At 41.1% G+C, this 21088-nt stretch overlaps 1 protein-coding gene across 4 annotated transcripts in view; it reads right to left on the bottom strand.

Annotated features, from left to right (window-relative positions):
• The window catches only part of LRMDA (leucine rich melanocyte differentiation associated), a 1257159-nt gene that overhangs the window by 278403 nt on the left and 957668 nt on the right, over window positions 1–21088 (bottom strand). The window lies entirely within an intron of this gene.

Genomic DNA, 21088 nt, shown 5'->3' with positions numbered 1-21088 from the left:
ATTTGACTGCTGACATCTGGGGACAGAAATAAATTCTCGATAATTACAGAGGCATCTTTGCCATATATATGAATTTCTTTCACCAAAAAATGCAAATCTGTCCCTAGGAAGTGTATTTATATTTTCAGGCAGGGCTGCAATGGGACTGGATGGCTCTTGGAAAAATCATGGCATTAAATTCCTGTGCTGGTGATGGGTTCATTATCATGGGAGAAGACAATAAGGGCAAAGACCTGTTTATCAGTGTCCCCCAACTTCCACACCCCCAAAATCAGGATGCTTGCTTTCTTTAGTAAAAACAATAGTAAAAACCGCATTGGGAGGATTTAAGGCTCTGTCAGGTGGGACAGACTGACACAGCCTCCTTGTAGGGTTACGATGAATTTAAAACAGATCTACATGGAAATAAGGCCAGCAGAGGGCCCTTCAACATTCCTGCTCTAACCTTTTCTCTAAACTGAAGAAAAACCATGGGTGTGGGTAGTTCTCCAGGGGAGAATAAAGGATATGAATTTGGGGGACACATGAGATGTGACTGCTAACAGTGATTTTACCCAACCAACCACTCACTGAACGTAGGATTATGACTTCCGTTGGGGCCATTATCCAGCCCAAATGTAGAGGACAGTCAAGGTCCTTCCAATTAAAAGCTCCAGTCCTACCTAAGAATTTCACTGCTCTACCCCAAACCTGTTGCTGATAAATGGTCAAGCTAGACCATCTGGTGTTCCTACAACATGCCCTTTACTTTGGTACTTCGATAACTTTGCTCCTACAAAGGATCTTTGAGGTCCTTTCCCAAATTGCTCCAACATAGCAAATTCACATCTCTAAGACCATTACCATGGCTTTTCTTCAGCCTAGAAAAGACCTTTGCTCTTCATCAAGACATTTCCTCCTACACAAAGCTTGAGAGCCTATCATTCCACCCTGGATAGAATGAGCTGTAGTGAGTTCACAGTCATTGAAAGTGTTCAGGAAGATGCCAAACCACCACTTGGTGGGGATGTCATAATGGGGATCCAATGTGTATGGGGAGAGCTGGACTCAGTTGTGTTTCCTCAGCCCTAGGAGCTTCAGTTCTATGATGGTTACTTGCACCCTTGTCAGTAAGCTTTCCTGAAGGCAGAGATGATCTCACTCACATAGTTTTCTCAGCACAAAGTCCATACTTTTTTTTTTTTTTAAGAAGATTCTCTAAAAAGTGACTGAGCGCTGATTTTATGGAGCTTTGCACATACTTGCTGCACTATTTCATGTGGAATTCTAAACATTACTATACTACTATCATCCATATAAACAACACTGACTGTGTGCCCGCTCTGTTCAGGGCACTGTGCTAGAATTCTAAGAATTCCGGGAGGCAGAATACAGTCTCCCCCAGACCAATTTTAATTAAGGAAACAAGTCACACAGTGAGCCTGTAGTACATCCTGAACAAACAGTATGAATGAATGACCACTGTACAAAATGAGATAGAAAATAAATGTTAAATGTATGGTATGGATAATTTCCAGTGTCAGAGTGGACGATGCAAAAAGATTTGAGAGTTTCAAAATCCGAAGCATATGTAGAGGAAATCCCATATGATTCTTTATTCTTCCACTGTGGAAACCAAGCGTCTCCACCCTGCAAGCTGAAATAGCTTGCCCACAGTCACCAAACTAGATAGTGGCAAAAACGGGATGGTACCCAGCTATCTTAAATAGCTGCCCATCATTTGTTCCATCACACCCAGATCCATCATCCAACACACTCCACAATCACCTTTCATTTTTTTCCTAGTTAATTCCACATGGCTTGAATCAAATTACAAGCTCCCCATCCCTGGGTCAGGCCTTGGCTCCATATGTCTCTAAGATTTTCTCTCTGATAAGAGAACACACTTCAAAATTCCCCCCCTTGACAATGATCTTCACTGTAAGGACATTGCCCAGACATCAAAATTTGACCAATAATCTACTCATGATTCCCCCATGCATGAAAATATCCCCCCACTACCACACAACTCCAAATATAGATTAAATGCACCCCTGGCCAGATTTCAAATCTTGGCTCAACCATTTACTAATTATGTGACCTTAGTCTAGTTACTTAACCGCTCACTCAGTGCCTCAGTTTCCTTGTCTATACAAGGGGTTAAACTAGTGTTGCTGTAAGTATTAAATCAGATAATACATGTAACATTTTAAAACAATGCCCATAAGAAGTACTTGTTATTTTCTTAATCCTCAGCCTGTATCAACTTTTGGCATAGTAAACCCCATATTCCTACTTCAAGCTATATATTCGCTTTTTAGTTGTCCTGTAGCTACTTTGCTAAAGCTGCAAGGAAGAATTAACAATAAAATGATGATGATGATAGCATATAACAATTTTTATTTGCCTATATTACGTTCCCGGCACTGCTATAAACACTTTATATTCATTATCAAGAGCCCCATAGGAGGCAAATATTCTCATTTTCTCCAAATTGCAGGTGTGACCTAGAAAGGTTAACTAACTTATCCAAGGTCACTCAGCTATAATTGGTCAAACTCCAGATTCATGCTTTTGCAGTTCAGTGTTACTGTATTTGGCCAGCAATTCCTTATCACTCTATTTCCCCCACTTACAATGTTATAGGTATTGCTCATGCCCTCTTTCATCCTCCATTTTTCACAACAGATTTAATCGTTATTCGTATCCTCAAGGACCTTAAAATTAAAACAAGGAAACAGTATAAATACATATGAGAAGCACATCCAAAATAAAAAATACAAACCTGCTCAAACCCATCTAGCTCCAACCACATTTACTTTTCTCTACTCAGCAATGGGTTTTGAGAGCATATATAACCATAGCACGAAGTCACTGTTTAATGATTTCAGGCAAAATAAAAGAATATTCCAAGGAAGTTCAATTAGCTTCTGAGTACAAACTTAGAACACACAGTACGGGGGCTTTCAGGAGGAGGACACAGGCCAAAGGAGGTTCCATAGTAAACCTTTTGGGGAATGAGATTCAGAATTACTGTAAAAGACGATGTTTTATCACAGAGACAATGGACAGGAAACTTGGGGAATTACCTATATGCTGTCTGAGTGCTACTAACAAAGGCAGGTAATAGTCTATGGTGAGTCACTGCTGACTGTCAGATTATCTCGTTGAGGGTCACCGCTGCCAGAGTATCAAGGTCAGGATGAGACAGTGGAACAAGGCAGCAGTGAATAAAGCTGGTCCCCCAGTTGACCTGATGACCATTAGTGGCAGAGATGACATAAGTCATGATCATATCATGGTCTTACGTGTGTAGAGTACTTGGTACTTTATAAAACACTTTCACAGTCATTATGTCATTACGTTTTTAAAGAATTTCCTGTGGAAGATTCAGTAATGGCCAAACCTGCAGAGGGAATCTTCACTTGCAGGAGCATACTTCCACAGTTTTGAGAAAAGATATCTTTTTTTTTTTTTTGCGGTACGCATGCCTCTCACTGTGCGGCCTCTCCTGTTGCGGAGCACAGGCTCCGGACGCACAGGCTCAGCAGCCATGGCTCACGGGCCCAGGCGCTCCGCAGCATGTGGGATCTTCATGGACTGGGGCACGAACCTGTGTCCCCTGCATCGGCAGGCGGACTCTCAACCACTGCGCCACCAGGGAAGCCCAAGATATCTATTTTGAGTTGAGTAATCCACAAGACAGCAGATAAGCACAGGAAATGTTGATTGATTAAGTACACACCTCAGATACTATCCTCAGGAAACAAATTAATACACCAGTCTCTACAACCAAAGAACCTTTGGGTTAGATGACATCAGAAAGCACATACATAGTAAAAGATCACAACTACTTCAACACACAGTGAGAGGTAACAAGAGGTATAGTAATTGCTGTCAGATTTCAGACAGGTAGAAATAATTGCCAGGTGTAACACTCAAGAAATGCATCACAGAAGATGGAGAATTTGAGTTGTGCCTTGAAGAATCCTTAAGATTAAGAGAGTTGGGAAGAAAACAGTGAGATTACACAGATGTAATGTACAAATAAGCCTATGTATATTAATTTTTGTACTTTAAAAAGATCTTAAATTTCTGAAACAAAATTATATGGTAGAATTTCTTCCACTTATATGTAATAAAATAAAAACAAAATAGTAAAAACCAGCAAAAAAAAAAAAAAAAAAGAAGAAGAAACCAAACAAGGCAAGGCACATGACCTAACGCAATAAAATTTAGAAACTGGAATTCAGTGAAAAAGACAGAAGATTCTGGGGTTGACCAGAGGTATACAGAGCTCATCTCCTCTAATTACACAGGGGAGTCTACAAATCCTAAGGATTCTCATGAACACCCTCAAATCTAAAGTGAAGCGAATTTTACACTGGCATTCTTATCTTCTCTTTCTTCTGAGTAATGAATTAAATAACTACTAGGAAAAACAGGTAAAACACAGAAGCCTAATAAGTGGGTAGACTCTAATGGGTATGAAGATTCCTGGACTTCACATGGAACTGGAGCAATGATCCTAAGTCCAAAAGTAACCTCTTATGAAGGACGTTTAACAGAATGTCATTTGAGTGAACTGAGTCTGGGTATTCTAATAAAGATCACATCCCTCTTAAGTGCAGCTATTCTCCTTCTCCGACACCATTTTCTTAAGCTACAAAACATGAATGAAACACGGAATACAGCTGTCTCTTAGTATCTGCATGGCACTGGTTACAGAAGCCCGTGCAGATACTAAAATCCGTGGATGCTCAAGTCCCTTATATGAGATGACACAGTGCGATGAATACAGTTGGCCCTCCATATCTGCAGGGTGCTATCTATGGTAGGTTCAATTCGTGGACGTGAAGACCGCAAATGCAGAGAGTTAAGTGTTCCTGCTTCTCAAACTGAACTCTGAGCGTAAAAGAAACTAGTCTTAAATAAGATGTAAAGATAATCAAGAAGTCAGCCACACTCTGTAGTCTCAGCGTCACTCAAACATTATTGGAGGGAAACATGCAGACCTGCTAGACAAGAACAGCAACAAAACCAGAAAAGGGCAGACAGAAGCACATCATGCAAAGAACAAAGGATCCAACATCTCAAGGAAGAGGAAAAGAATCATAATACTTTATGTTATCAAACTTAATAAGAAAAACAAGACCTTAATAAAAAGGGACTCAATGAAATGCAGTTCAAGTGAATGAGAGTTCTGCTTCCACCATGAGGGGGTAAGCCCACTACACACTATCTCTTCCACTGATTACAACTGAAAACACTGCACAACATTCAAAGAACAACTACCTGAGGATGTTGAAAACTAAACAAAAGCAGGGGTACTGTGGAAAAGCTACCTACCAGCAGGTGAGTTTCCAGGTTGATTTCTCTTTTGTCTTGTGACTTTTCCCCAAATGGAGGGCCCAGTCACAGAGCTGTGTGACAGAGCAGCCATATAGGAAGTTAAAATCCTGCTTTCTATTTTTATCCCAGATTTCTGAGCTGAACAGGTGAGAAAAGAGGCCCTTAAGGATTGGAAGGTATGGGGGGAATTCCCTAGTGGAGAAAGCCGTAGAAAGGAATCTTTCTAATTCCATATAGAAAACCACACCAGGTTCTGGCTCACCACTGAGCTCATATGGGGGGAATATCTACAACAGCTTAGCAAGGCCTCTGAAAAGTGAACTAAGACGGTAAACTGTCACCAAGTTTCATATTAGCTGCCGAGTGGCACGTGCACAAGACAGATCAAAGGAGGATGGCAAAGACTCTGAAAACTGAACTAAGATTGGAACCCACAGAAGGCAAGCCAGAATCTGGTCTGAAGCAATGAGGTTGATTCCCTGCTAAAACAAAGAAAAATCAACATTCTTCTTAGGATTATAACACAACCCAATACCAAAGAAATGTAATAATCAAAATGGCCAGACTGCAATTAAAAATTACTCAATATATAAAGAAGTAGGAAAATGTTACCAGTGCTCAAGGGAAAAGATAATCAATAGATACCAACCCCAATGTGGCCTAGATGCTAGAATCATCAAATAGGGACTTTGAAGCAGCTATTATAAACATGCTTTATGAGACAAAATGGAACACATTTGAAAGTAATAGAAAAGTAGAAGTTCTAAGGAGAGAAATAGAAAATATAAATAATTTGGAAATTTTAAAACTGAGAAATACAATACGTGAAATGAAAACTTCACTGGATGATATTAGTAGCAGAGTGGAGACAACAGAGGAATGATCCAGTGAACTTGAAGATAGATGAAAATAAACTATCCAAGCTGAAGAACAGGCAGAAAAAAAAATGAAAAAAGAAAAATGAACAGAGTTTCAAGTACCTGCAGGATGATATTAAAGGGTCTAACATATGTGTCACTGGAGTAACATAATGAGAGGAAGAAAACATCCTGCAGAAAAAGTATTTGAAGAAATAAAGTGCAAAAACTTACCAAGTTTAGTGAAAACAAAGTTTAACAGATTTAAGAAGCCCAGCCAATCTCAAAGTAAAACAAAACAATGAGATGAAACAAAAACAAAAAACAATTGAATTGACTGAAAAAGAAGACCTAAGGACACAAAACAAAGACTAAAACAGTATCTTGCAGAACTAAAAGTCTTGGAAAGATGAAAGAACAGAAGGGCCACACTAAAAATCAAATTACTGACAGAGCAAAAGACTGACATCTCACAGTGAATCCACGGGGAAAAAAAGGCAAAGTAATTACATCAGAAGATAAAGATGATACTATTTGTATACTTTCAAAAAATGGAACAGAAAATTTGAATATATATATTCAAATACATACTACAAAATAGTCACCAAAATGAAGAAAAAAACTGCAGATCAAAAGGGTTTACCAACTTTCAAGAAAATGATACACAGAATGATCAATAATCAGATAATCTTAATGAAGCTACTGAGATTCAAGGGAAAAAACTTCTCCAGATACCCACATAGAAAAAAAAAATCACATACAAGGAAAGGAAGTCAGGCTGACTTCATACTTTCCCAGAATCACGTTCAATGCCAGGAGATGATGAAGAACTATTTTTCATTTAAAATTATTTTTAAAAAAACAGCGTATATCCTAAAAATATTATATGCAACTAAAATGTCATTCAGACATAACAGACACAAAGCATTAAATAATTCCAGGATTCGTGAGCCCTTTATGAAAAAGAAAACGTCCTGTGAAGAAAATCCAGCCAATTAGGGTTTGAATAAAAGTTTAAGAATTAAAAAGCTGTGATCAAAAGAACTTGTAATGAGCCCTTAATGACTATGAGTTCATTTAAGTATAGAATCAATACTAAACAAATATGGAGATCATTGTTATAGAAGATAATACAATTCTTATTGACAATATAAAGATAATATAACTAAGGAAAATCGAGCAGTACGCAGAGTGGTAGAAGCTGTGATCTTCCTCCTTCAAAGCAAAGAGTCAATGGTCCTAAAACTGACACATATATTTAAAAAATAACAACCACTCCAATCTCAAAATATGTATAGCCTCTTTTCCTACCAGTGGAGTACTTGTTGATCCTATTTTTGTAGGAGGAATGTTCCATCATTTCCTCTTTCTATCTGTACCTAGCAAAGCAGCTTCCACAACAATAAAATCTGTTTTAATTGAAATGAGTGCTGTGATGCTATGTCCTATCTAAACAAAGTAACCATCTAGAAAGAGCAAACACATTTGGAGTGGAGTAAGTGTTCTACTTGACTTTGCAAAGGGGTAGACACACATAAATGCATACAACATCCACCTCTAACGTCTGGCCATGCATTACCTATTCCTGAGATATGGTTATACTCCTATAGAACTGATCACTTTAGAAATATCCCAATTGGTTTTCAAATGACTATACACAGATTGTGCCCCAGGCCCATTATAGCCAAATGATCTCTTTTGATGTTAGAAATGCATATTCTCAACTCATTTCTTTAATTCTTCCAATTTACTAAATATGCAGTAAGTTTAGATAGAAGTAACTAAAGAGAAAATATGTGAAACTATATTTCTCTTCCTGGTATGTTTTATTTTAGCATCTTCATAAAAGACTCATATAATGACTTATTTTAACAACGGAAACTCGAGATATCGAAAGAGTTTATGGTACGCTATGAATGATTCAGATACCATTAAGATGGTAGAATTGGAAATCAAATGATAGGGATAGATGTCTTAAAATGTTCACAAATGTCTACCTTGCTTTATCTGAAAAAAGTCAATTTATAAAAATCCATAAAATAATAAAAATTACAACAATAGAAGTACTTGTCGGATGCTTCCTATATGTCAGGTACTCTGCTAAGAACTCTACATGGATCGCCTAATTTCATCCTGAATTATTCCCATTACTTAGTATCTTTTTCGTTCACCTGATCCATGGATATTGAATGGGGAAGATACTGGAGGACAGGGAATCACGTCCCCACCTCCCTGCTTCGGGAAAGGGAGTTCCATGCCATCCTCAGTCCCCACCTCCCATTTGAGAACAGTTCTAAGAAGAATTTAGGTATCATGACCTTATGTCCAAATTTTAATTTCTTCGAAGAGTGCTATAACTGAGCTTTGTCATGTGTATTAAGTGCCTAAGAGTATAAGTTGTATGGGGATATGGCAAAGTTGATGAAAGTAATACACAAAAAACAGACAGATTAGATGTCAGATATCGTTCTATTTAAAAATAATAAAGGCAGTACACTTTAAATAAACTTTGAACGAAACAGTTTGTATCTGATGATTATAATGATTCCCGAATGGATGTAAAGTGATGTTGATAACTATAAATATCAGTTAAGTATCAGTTTTAAAAGTTTAAAACCTGAGGACTGTCAAGGCATAAATATCTTAAATATTTACATAAAAGTCAACGAAAGAAACTCTAAGATGCATAGCTCTTGGATCTAATGCTACACTCTAGCCTAAAAGACTGAAATCCTTCCATGAAGCCAGATTAGGAACTTCTGGTCTAGAGGGGATACATATTGAGATACTTAAACTTGGGAGCCCAGACCTCCTACATACAATCTATGTAACACTGTCATCAAATCCTTCACTAAGAAATCTGCCATAAGAGAAAAGATGTTTACCTCACGTATAGTTACATATGCAAGCTCACAGGAAAAAGTAAGTAGTCTGAAACCAGCATTTTCCAAATGTGCTCAAGCAACAGATCTGCTATGACAAAGAATTCCTTGACTATGTTTGGAAAATGCCGAGAAAATACTCTAGAATCTCAAAGTCTTTCATATGCTCTTATGTATTATTAATGTCCCAAAGGGAAAATGTAAAGCACTTCCCAAACCTTTTGATAACAGAACCCTTTCATCATAGTGTATACACAAACGTCCACTGACACAACCTGGGACGTTGTTTCTCCTCACAGATCGTGGTTTCCAGGTTCTGTGAAGAGCCACAGAAATATGGAAACAAAGCATCCCTTGGATGAGAACTGTGAGAGCCATGGCTGTACAAGTCCCACCCTGGCACTAAGAGGCTCATCTTCCCTGGAGGAGAATGAATGTTAGTGGATATATCGTAACCCCCATCCCCTGGGCACACCTTCCTGGCCAAAAACGCAAGGGGTCTCTGATTGTCACTCAGGACTCCTGAGACTTTTATCTTGAGTGAGATTAGGCAGGAATAATGATATTTTAGCCTCTGAGGAGAGTATAAGGGAAAACCAACCACCCCGCCTATTCTTGTTTTTAATTTTTTTATATCTTTATTGGAGTATAATTGCTCTACAATGGTGTGTTAGTTTCTGCTGTATCACAAAGTGAATCAGCTATATGTATACATATATCCCCATATCCCCTCCCTCTTGAGCCTCCCTCCCACCCTCCCTATCCCACCCCTCTAGGTTGTCACAAAACATTGAGCTGATCTCCCTGTGCTATGCGGCTGCTTTCCACTAGCCATCCATTTTACATTTGGTAGTGTATACTGATGATCCTAGCGGCAGGGCAGGAATAAACATGCTGACGTAGAGAACGGACTTGAGGACACGGGGGGAAGGGGAAGCTGAAGTAAGAGTAGCATTGACGTATATACACCCCACCTATTCTTCATGGCTCCCTCAGGCTGGGATGGTGGGAAGGGATGGCTCAAAGCATCTTAGCTTTTCTACTGGATGACTTCAAAGGGAGGCCACATGTAAGTTAGGGGTCCCTTCTTTCCTCCGAATTAACGTTTGCTCTTCTGTCCCCCAAGGCTGAACTCCCATTTTAGGAACACTTTAAGTCTGTGGCTCTCCCTTGGTCACACACACATGGAATTAACTAGGCAAACATAATAATAGTTTGGAGGTAAAAGTAGCTTTGAAAATTCTGCTGACTTGTCTTAGATGTTCCTTTAGATTTTCCAATATCCATGTGATTGTGTACACATCCGCAACTAAGCGATGTCCCAGGCTGATTTTATGTCCACTGAACCTATATTTCTGGCCAAAATGAGACCACAGACTGACCTACAGGAAAATAATACAGAAGATCAATAAGGCTAAAAGAGAAAATGCATATTGAATCACTTTAACACTGGGAGCATTCTTTGCCACCAAGAGAAGGATTAGAAAGTTAAAAACTGTTTCAACTGGAAAGCATGGAAATTTTTATAAGGCAGGAAAGCTTGATTACATGTAGATCTGCATGGAGACTGTTCAAGAAGTCAGTCTTGATTCGGCATGGATAGCCTAGTGTGTAGCTAAGGACAAGGGGAAAAGAGACAGCTATTCTTTGTGATTATTTCCACTGCACTTACCAAATCAATAAAATAATAATTATTATTGGTGATGGCCTTACCACTGACTAAACAGGCCAATTAAACAGGCCAATTTAATTGCTTCTGTGAAGTCACACAACTCTTAAGTGTAGACCACGGCATCAGTAAAGAGTGTGCAACTGCCCCAAGCCTTGTGGACAGTATGTGTGACGGCACTGATTTAATTAGAGCTTTTAGATTGCAACCTGCTCTCTTTCCTGAGCCATACTCTGCTGGAGACTTCCTCTGTTCTTTTTCTTTTTTTTAATTTATTTTTAAATTTATTTATTTATTTATGGCTGTGTTGGGTCTTTGTTTCTGTGCTAGGGCTTTCTCTAGTTGTGGCAAGCGGGGGCCACTCTTCATCGCGATGCACGGGCCTCTCACTATCGTTGCCTCTTTTTTTTTTTTTTTTTTTTTTTTTTTTTCCGGTACGCGGGTCTCTCACTGCTGTGGCCTCTCCCGTTGCGGAGCACAGGCTCCGGACGCGCAGGTTCAGCAGCCATGGCTCACGGGCCCAGCGGCTCCGCGGCATGTGGGATCTTCCCGGACCGGGGCACGAACCCGTGTCTCCTGCATCGGCAGGCAGATTCTCAACCACTGCGCCACCAGGGAAGCCCCCTCTGTTCTTTTTTAATGCTGCCCTGAGCTGGAACAAAGCAAGGAGCCCACCAAGAAGCATGGCGTTGCCATCACAGAGGGGATTAAAATGCCCATTATGAGGTAAGGTTCGAGTCACGGCAGAGGGAACGGAAGACAGGCCATAAAGGAAAACAGGCTGCTTTGGGATTGACATATATACACTGATATGTATAAAATAGATAACTAATGTTAAGAACCTGCTGTATAATAAATAAATAAAATAAAATTCAAAAGAAAAAAGAAAATAGGCTGCAGGCAGGAAAATATTGATCGAAAGAAACTGTAAACACCACAGCATCCAAACTGCTTGCCCTGCCCTGTATGATCTGAGTCCTGCCAACCTCCTGACTTTGTAATCTACCCTTTCTCCCTGGCTGTTAATGCTTCAACCACATGCGTCTTCCCCCTGGCTTTCCAATACAAGATACTGGTCTCTGCCTTGGGCGTTCGCATCTGCCTTTCCTCTACCTGAACCCCATCCCCACCAAGCTTATCTTTATGCTTGAGGCCTCAGCTCACGTGTCCTCTCCTCAGAGAGGCCTTGTGTGACCATCCCAGCTAAAGTAGCCCCTCTCCCCATCTAGACCCTTGCCATCACATCACTCCAACACGTTTTCTTTGAGGCACTACCCAGTGTTAGAAAGGACATGGCTTATTTGCTTACATGTTTCCTGCCTGACTGTACCTATTAATAGAGTCACACAAGAGCAGGAACCATTTGCCTTCACCACTGCTGTGCCTCCACCATCCAGAACAGGCCCTGCACGGAGCAGATACTCCGTAAATGCTGACAGGAAAAAATAATGTGTCATGGATTGAGTGAATGGGAAATTAACATTCATCTCATGGCTGCTCCTTCTGGCCCACCCCACATGGTGGTAGTGTTCAGAACATGCACCAGATAATATGACACCTAGGCCCAGCCCTGTCACTCGCTGGCTGTGTGACCTTGAGCAACTGAGTTAACCTCTCTGGAACTCAGTTTCCACCTCTACAAATGGGTGTACAGAAAGGACCAATCACACAGGACCTCTGTTAGAATTCTTTTAAATGTATGCAAAGGGCTTAGAATAATTCAATGCTTAAGTAGCAAATGCTTGAGAATTGTTGCTAGCATTGCTGTTATTGCTACAGTTAATTCCTTCCATATACCATGAAAAGTATCAGGGATTGAGCCCCCTCAAGTGTGTGCATCACTTTAAAAAATTCCTAATCTGGGACTTCCCTGGTGGCGCAGTGGTTAAGAATCCACCTGCCAATGCAGGGGACATGGGTTCGAGCCCTGGTCCAGGAAGATCTCACATGCCGCGGAGCAACCAAGCCCGTGCGCCACAACTACCGAGCCTGTGCTCTAGAGCCCACATGCCACAGCTACTGAAGCCCGCGCACCTAGAGCCCGTGTTCTGCAACAAAAGAAGCCACTGCAATAAGAAGCCCCCGCACCACAACAAACAGTAGCTCCCGCTCGCCGCAACTGGAGAAAGCCTGTGTGCAGCAACAAACGCCCAACGCAGCCAAACATAAAATTAATTAATTAAAACAAAAATTCCTAACCTAATACAATCTATTCACCCAAGATAACAGTGTGAGTCTATATATGTTCTCTTCCATCTCAATATATCATGCAGCGACAAGTTCAACAGCCAAGCAACCTCATCTTCTGGATGGACCAGTACATTTGCACTGTCCATGTCTACAGAGTCCTGCCCCCTTTCCAGCATACCCGTGAGCAGCCCTTATGAATAATTTGGTTGGAGAAAGCAAAGTTTCCATTGTTGAAAGCTACGGAAGAGACACTTAATTCAAACAGTATTAGGTTGGTGGATGAGGAAAATTGGAGCATGTAAAATTTATTGGACATCATGAAAGGGAAATGGGGAGAGGGCCAAGGAATTGGGGGGTTCGATGACTGCTGAACTGCTAGCATAATAACCGGCAGCACATCACAGTGTGCTACCTGGGCAAGGAAGCACTCTCCCAGATGACTGCTTTATGTCACCACTGATGCTACTGGCCCATCAACTATGACCCCGGGAGCAGCAAACCCCATCATAAGAAAGGGAGAAATGTAAATCTCAAAATAGATATATAAATATTCGGTGGCCCAGTGTTCCATCAGTCATTTATATTCCTGACTTTGGAATGCAAAAATGTAATTCCAGGGCCCTTCTGAAGTCAGGAGGCACAGAGGGTTCATATAATAATCTCCCTGACAAGGGCTAAGCTGTGGTTGGCAGTAAAACCTAGGGGGCCAATAAGCTCACTAAACATGCTGGGAGAAAACAAGGGAGAGATACACTCTCAACCTCAGATGGGGGGAGAGAGAGATTGACTAATCAAGCCCATCCCACAATGTCAGATGTTTCCCTGATGCACTGGGGGCATAAGGACAGAGCTGATTTACTCACTGGCAGGCTGACATCCCTGTAAGCAGAACGCTCCACAGCTCATTCTCGAGGCTCTAAGGAGTGTGGCATTTTTTTTTTTCTGATTTACTGCCATTTTATTGCTGCTAGAAATGGACACAGGGCAGGTGCCCATGGTTCTAAATGAAGGTAAGCGATGTCCTTGATGCAGGCTCTCCTAATGTCCTCCTTAAAAGTGAAATCATTAAGGGTTACATCAGATTGAGTTTGATCTAACCTCACAGGGGTGAGGGGAAGCAAGAGGGGAGAGGGTGGAAATACAAAGAAATGAAGTACAAGGAATACAAGAAATGAAAACCCCATTGGTACAGCCTCATGGGACAGAAGCACAGAAGCATGCACTAGCCCTGTCATTCCTAAATGTAAGAGAGGAAAGAAGCAGAGCACCCACAAATGAAGCAGCAGGAATTAAAAATGAAGGAGCAGGAAGAAAGGCGCAAGATCACACAGCTGATGAGGTAGTTTTGGCTCAGAACCTGAACTTTCTAATTAACTCCTGGTGCAGCCCCTGGGCTGTCCCACCAGGCTACGTCTATACAACTCCTTTCCTCTTCATGTCGGATGCCACGGGATGGGGGGTTCCACATTTATTCTAGTACTTATATAAAAGCCCACCCCCCAGGTCTGGGGGTTAGGGATGTGACATATCATATACTAGGATGAGATACAGGCGAGAGTTTAAGAGCTATACAATTATGTGTAAATGATATTACGAGCAATATACAGTATTTATGTCAATTGATTTCAGGAATGTTGCTCCGGACAAGATATAGTACGTATTCAAGGTTTAAAAAAAGTGAATTTGGGCTTCCCTGGTGGCGCAGTAGTTGAGAGTTCGCCTGCCGATGCAGGGGACATGGGTTCGTGCCCCGGTCTGGGAAGATCCCACATGCTGTGGAGCAGCTGGGCCCGTGAGCCATGGCCGTTGAGCCTGCGCGTCCGGAGCCTGTACTCCGCAACGGGAGAGGCCGCAACAGGGAGAGGCCCGCGTAACGCATAAAAAAAAAAAAAAAAAAAAGTGAATTTAAAGAAAAACATCAAGCAAATCATAGTACAGGTGACTGCAGATTGGGAAGTATATTCTAGAAATATACTGAACGGGTTTTCCAAGTTGATTTTGTCAAATCAAATGTTTGACACAAAACTGATTATTTTGCTCACAAGATTGACAGCCATGGACAGAATCTACACCTTCATTCAAGAATATTATGTGTACAGTAGAATATTATTCAGCCCTAATGAATATAATGAAAGTCTGATATGTGGTATAACATAGACGAATCTTGAAAACATGATGCTAACTGAAATAATCCAGACATAAAAAGATACATATTGCCTGATTCCACTTATATGAAGCATCTATAATAGGCAAGTTTAGAGAGACAGAAAGTAGAGTAGAGGTTGTCAGGGGCTCAGGGAGGTGGGGTACGAGGAGTTATTGCTAATAGTTACAGAGTTTCTGTTGGGGTGAAGAAAAAGTTTTGGAAATAGTGGTGATAGTTGGATAATAGTGTGAATGTAATCAATGCCACTAAATTGTACCCTTAAAAATGGTTAAATTGGCAGGTTTTATGTTACATATATTTTATTAATTTTAAAAATTAATAATTTAATACAGCAAAACCCACTGACACGTATACTCTCAATGGGCGAATTGTATGGCATGTGAATTATATCTCAATAAAACAGTTAAGAAAAAACAAAGACTATTATGTGTATGAAGTTAAGGACATTCTTTTTTTTTTTTTTTTTTTTTTTTTTTTTTTTTTTTTTTTTTTTTTTTTTTTTTTTTGCGGTACGCGGGCCTCTCACTGTTGTGGCCTCTCCCGTTGCGGAGCAACAGGCTCCGGACGCGCAGGCTCAGTGGCCATGGCTCACGGGCCCAGCCGCTCCGCGGCATGTGGGATCCTCCCACACCGGGGCACGAACCCGTGTCGCCTGCATCGGCAGGCGGACTCTCAACCACTGCGCCACCAGGGAAGCCCTAAGGACATTCTTGACTAGACAGACAGAGGAGGCTGCATATAGCAACCTATGAAAATTCTTATTCTCTGTGGGAATGTCATTCTATATCAAATCATCTGTTTCATCATGTCCCTGAATAGTCCCTAAAGAATGAGGCATAACTATCTTGGATCCATCTAAGAAAGGTTAGTTCAAATTTGTGTCCTTCCTATATCACTGTCCTGTAGGAACTATCTGGGAAGTTCCAGACTACGTTAATTTGGATCATCACCCAGAGATTGAATGTTCTCCGGAATCAAAACAAACTTATCTCTTGTTTGACACATGAGAATTTGGAATCAAGTCTCAAATTGTCATCTGCTCAATGTATATAAAGATACGAGGGTACTTCCCAAAACTTATTAAAAATCCCACATTGTACCAAATATAAAGTTAGTAATGATACGCTATCAAATATACGTTGGTATTTTAAGGTCCAACATACTGAGTTATAACTGAAGAGGCAGTGTAGTCTTGTGTCACAGACATGGAATCTAATAAACAGACTAAGCTTAAGGGCAGCTTTACCACGTACTAACTTCTATTATTTACCTGTACCATAGTTTCCTAATCTGGAAAATTGAGATAACGGATCTCTCTTCATTCGTGAGAGCTAAACCAGGTAAAATGATGAAGAGTACAATATTACTGGCGTATAGCAAAATAAATGGTAAATACATACTCATAAACACAGACAAAGCAACACAGAATCTACAAAAAGAATTACTAGTAAGAAATTGTTAATGTGCCTCTAGAAAAAGAATTACCAGTGAGTAAGAAATTGGTAATGTGCCTCTAGCAGGGAACAGGTAATCCAGTTCCTATAAAGAAATATTCCATGGAGAAGCAGATGCAATTCTCCAGATTCTATTATTATGGGATGAAATAGCCTGAAAAAACATCCAATTACTTTTGTTCTGAAACAAAAACAATTATTACTAATACTAGTATTAGCATTTATTGTGCACTTATTATGTGCCAAGCATTTTGAGACAGAGTTTTGATTATCCCACTGAATCTTCCCAACAATGCTTGAAGTAAGTACCTTTAGTAGCTCACTTCCCAGATCAGTTAATCAAAGCTAAAGGAAAGTAACTGGCCTGAAATCACATAGAGATTAAGGGTTAGTACCAGGATTCAAAACCCAGGCAGCCTGGTCTATAACCTTAACAACGATGCCATCATCCACGCTCACTTAGAAATCTTGCAGATGATCAACGTATTGTACTTTTCCAGTTACACTGGGACCAGGAAAGGAGGCCCCTAGAAAACAGATGTGCAGAGTCTGGTTGCTCCCTCACCACCATCCTTTGTCCAAATGCAAAGAATGCATTAGCCTCCTGGTTTGTAAGTCAGGTTCTTGTGGACGAACTAATAAAGACATCTCTAACCTATGGATGTCTAACTAATCCAACCAGCATCAAAATGACACACATGCAAAGCTAAAGATATGACCCTTCACTCACAATAATGAATGTCCTGTCACCTTGAGACTCAGCCCAGAAGAGCCTGATGGGTCTCCTCCGACCTCTCCCCAACCCACTCTTTTATGTACAAACAAAGGGCTCTACACTAACCCTTGCATGTGCTTGTCATAGACATCAAAACTCCTGTCCTTGTGGGAAATGAGGAGCACTTTCTGGGACGGCCCACAGTTGGAGAAGAGTGTTCCCAGGACAGAAGAGGCGGATGCTGGCTGCCTCGGCTGTGAGCAAGACGAGGAGAAGTGACTTTATTAACCAGTGGTCCATGGTGCTTGATGAAATCACACAGCCCAGTACTGATTCTGAAGGTCCTGTTGCTGAACCTTGACAGATGATACTCAATTCTCAGCCTAGTGGAAGAGCAGTAATAAAAAACATTGCCTTCGGGCTTCCCTGGTGGCGCAGTGGTTAAGAGTCCACCTGCCAGTGCAGGGGACGTGGGTTTGTGCCCCAGTCTGGGAAGATCCCACATGCCGCGGAGCGGCTGGGCCCGTGAGCCATGGCCGCTGAGCCTGTGCAACATTGCCTTCAAAGAAAGAACTCCACAGCACTCGACCTTTCTTTTGGAAATGTGAGGTTTCTTCACAGTAACATGAATAAAGTACAGGGAATAGCTAAGGGCTGGGGAAAGACATCAACAGGACTAGATCAACAAGTCCCCTGCTTCTAAGTCTCCTGCCACACACATACACACGCGCACACATGCACACACACACACAGTGCCTCTATGCAGGTCCCAGAGGTCATGAGGATCAAATATAAATTTCGAAAGTTGAAAACGGGGGAATCCATTTCAAGTGACTTAAAGGATATCTGTCACTGGAATTAATACGGTTGGAATGTTTAAAATTGCCACAGGTTCCTTTACTTTTGAAAGGTGTCAGGTTCCTGTCTTGAACACGGAAAGTCTATCTGTGATACCACAATGAAGGGTTATGCTATCACAGACTGTTCTGGGCTAAGGAGAGCTTATTTAATTTACTGAACCACACATACAAATTGGTAAGGATGAGACCAAAAGGTTAAGCACGGGTCATGATTCTTATCTCTCTCCATTTCCCATATGACTATAGTGTCTGACTGAAATTTCCTTTCTCAAAGGCGTCTGAAAATATGTTTTACATTTTTCAATCTGTCCCTTTCTCTTCAGTACTGACTCTTCTCCCCAGGAATAAAAACGGACCAGATATAAGGAACAGCGATCTGCAGCCCTCTGATGGGACAAAGCTTCTGCCATTTAAGAAAGCAAAACCTGAAGTGCTGAAGTACCACCGAGCAGAATGTCATGAGAAGCAACCTAGCTGACTGAAATATTTGTAGCTACGTTCCTCCAACTAAAATGACCAACTCACTTACAAATGAAAAAACACATTTCAACATGTTTTCTTTCAGTATTAAAGGTAAATGTATATAACACTATTAAAAGGAGGAACCAAGGGTGAATTCACTCCAAATTCTCAGATTTCCTTTAGAGTGAACTGGCCCCTTCCAAATGGCAAAGAGAAGTTCACTCTTGCAAGATTACCTGTAAGTATGTTATGATGAAAGCAAATCCATCATTATGACAAGAGAAGACCCTAAGATGGCTGTATAGACTTTTTCATTCTTTTTAAACCTGTAGGGTTATCAGAGTTGGTAGAGGTTTTGCCGCTATAACAAAGGAGGGCCTCCAAGTTACAACCTTAACAATCTCAGGATTGTCCATCACCCAAATCAACTTCGTTTTTCTTTCAGTATTTTTGCCTTTCAACAGATACTTCTCACTCCATCTGAACTATTCTTCCATTTAAGCACACACTGAGTATTACCACACTGAGTGTGTACCACACGGCAAGTGCTGTGCTGGGTGTGGGGTATTCAGGAATGAACAAGGCACAGTCCCCGCCTGGACTTATCACCTAGTGGGTGAGAAAACATTGTAAATATCTGAGAGGAGTTCTGTAAAAGCTTGAGCAATGGGTGATGAATCAATGCTTTATTGATGTCTAAAAGGCAAAATGATAAGGTGGTGTCTCCTCACACGAACCTGAAGAGACAATACCTCAGCAGAATCATCGCTGAATTCAGGCAATAGATCAAGTCCACTTCTCAAACTGAAGAGTTTTTGTTTTGTTTTGACTTTTCTTTGAATTCCATGCCTATAACTGATTTTTTGCAAAAGCATAAGAGAAAGCATGAGATAAATCTATGATCACAAAAAAACTACTACTTTTGGAAGTCCCTTTTGTAGTCCCAGATTTTAAGAAAACAAATTGAAACATTTCATTAAAAATAAGTTTGGGGGTTTCCCTGGTGGCGCAGTGGTTAAGAATCTGCCTGCCAATGCAGGGGGCATGGGTTTGAGCCCTGGCCCGGGAAGATCCCACATGCCACGGAGCAACTAAGCCCGTGTGCCACAACTACTGAGTCTGAGCTCTAGAGCCTGCAAGCTGCAACTACTGAGCCCATGTGCCACAACTACTGAAGCCTGAGCGCCTAGAGCCTGTGCTCCACAAGAGAAGCCACCGCAATGAGAAGCCCACGTACCGCAACGAAGAGCAGCCCCCACTCACCGCAACTAGAGAAAGCCCGCGCACAGCAACAAAGACCCAACACAGCCAAAATTAAAATTTTTTAAATTAAAAAAAAAAAAAAAGTTTGGTTTGAAATTAACTTCCTAGAGAGGAAAATATGACCTTAGAGTTACCTTCCAAAGACTGATCATTCTAAGTCTGGAAGGTATCCTTCAGAAGAATGACATATGACTTTTTTCTTTTAATTCTGAAAATGAGTTTATAAACAACCATAAAGAAGACTTTTCCCAAAATGCTAATGTTAACCTCTTCATAAAATTCCACAAAATTGATCATACATATTTATGAGGGAAAGGAAACTTTGTGAGGGCACATTTGTATATACTGTAGAGAGAATGGGTATCAAGGGTTTGAGGAAGGGCAAATGACCTGCAGCAGGAGAGTGCCAGCTGAAGGACGCACAGGTCAGGGCCACCTGCGCCACAGGCAGGGCACAAGTCACACTGACCAATACCCTTCCTCCTGGTGGACTTGCTGGAAAGCATGAATCTGTCAAGTGCATTCTCTTTGGAGAGGGAGCTGGAGACCAGCAGAACCTAAGAATCAAAAGCCATGGATTCAGAAGCCTGGGAGAGAAAAGGTCGGTGCACATTCTCCAGGCCAAGGGCCAAGTAAGTTGCACCAAGGAGAGAAAATGACCCAAGACCAAGCAGAGAAGATGGAGGTGCCAAGCACACGTGTGCCAGAAGAGTTCTTTAAGATCAGTTACCCTAGTCATTCACTTGATACATAATGAAACTGAGGCCCAGGAAAAGGAAGTGACGTATGAACTCCACTCAGGGGCAAAGCCAGAACTCAAACCTGAACACAGGTGAGTGTGTTTTCCATTCCCCCACTCTGCCTTCTTCCCTGAGAATCACCCATAAAACAATAAAGCACATCAATGAGAAGCTGGTAGCAGAAGCAGACCAGACTGGGAGCATGAGGCTGGCATGAGTGAATACTGGCGTGGAGATTTCAGTCACTGGGAACCTAAGAGATTCCTGACTCTTAAGTGTCAAGAATTTGGAGCTCATTTTCGAACTCTATCACCAAAATTTCTGTTCCCCATCCGTATTTTTCCTCCTCTAGCAACCCTCTAAATCTATGTACACTGTCCAAATGTCACTCTGAATTTCTGTTTTTTGGTCATATTCCTCCTACTGTGCTCAGGTGATACGTCAGTAAGATTCATGACCGGTCCATCATGCAAAGACACTACTTCCCTTTGTAAATTT

The sequence above is a fragment of the Phocoena sinus genome, chromosome 16, assembly GCF_008692025.1.
Source record: "Phocoena sinus isolate mPhoSin1 chromosome 16, mPhoSin1.pri, whole genome shotgun sequence".
Taxonomy (NCBI): Eukaryota; Metazoa; Chordata; class Mammalia; order Artiodactyla; family Phocoenidae; genus Phocoena; species Phocoena sinus.
The sequence above is the reverse complement of the archived record's forward strand: the minus strand, read 5'-3'. Positions and strand labels throughout refer to the sequence as shown.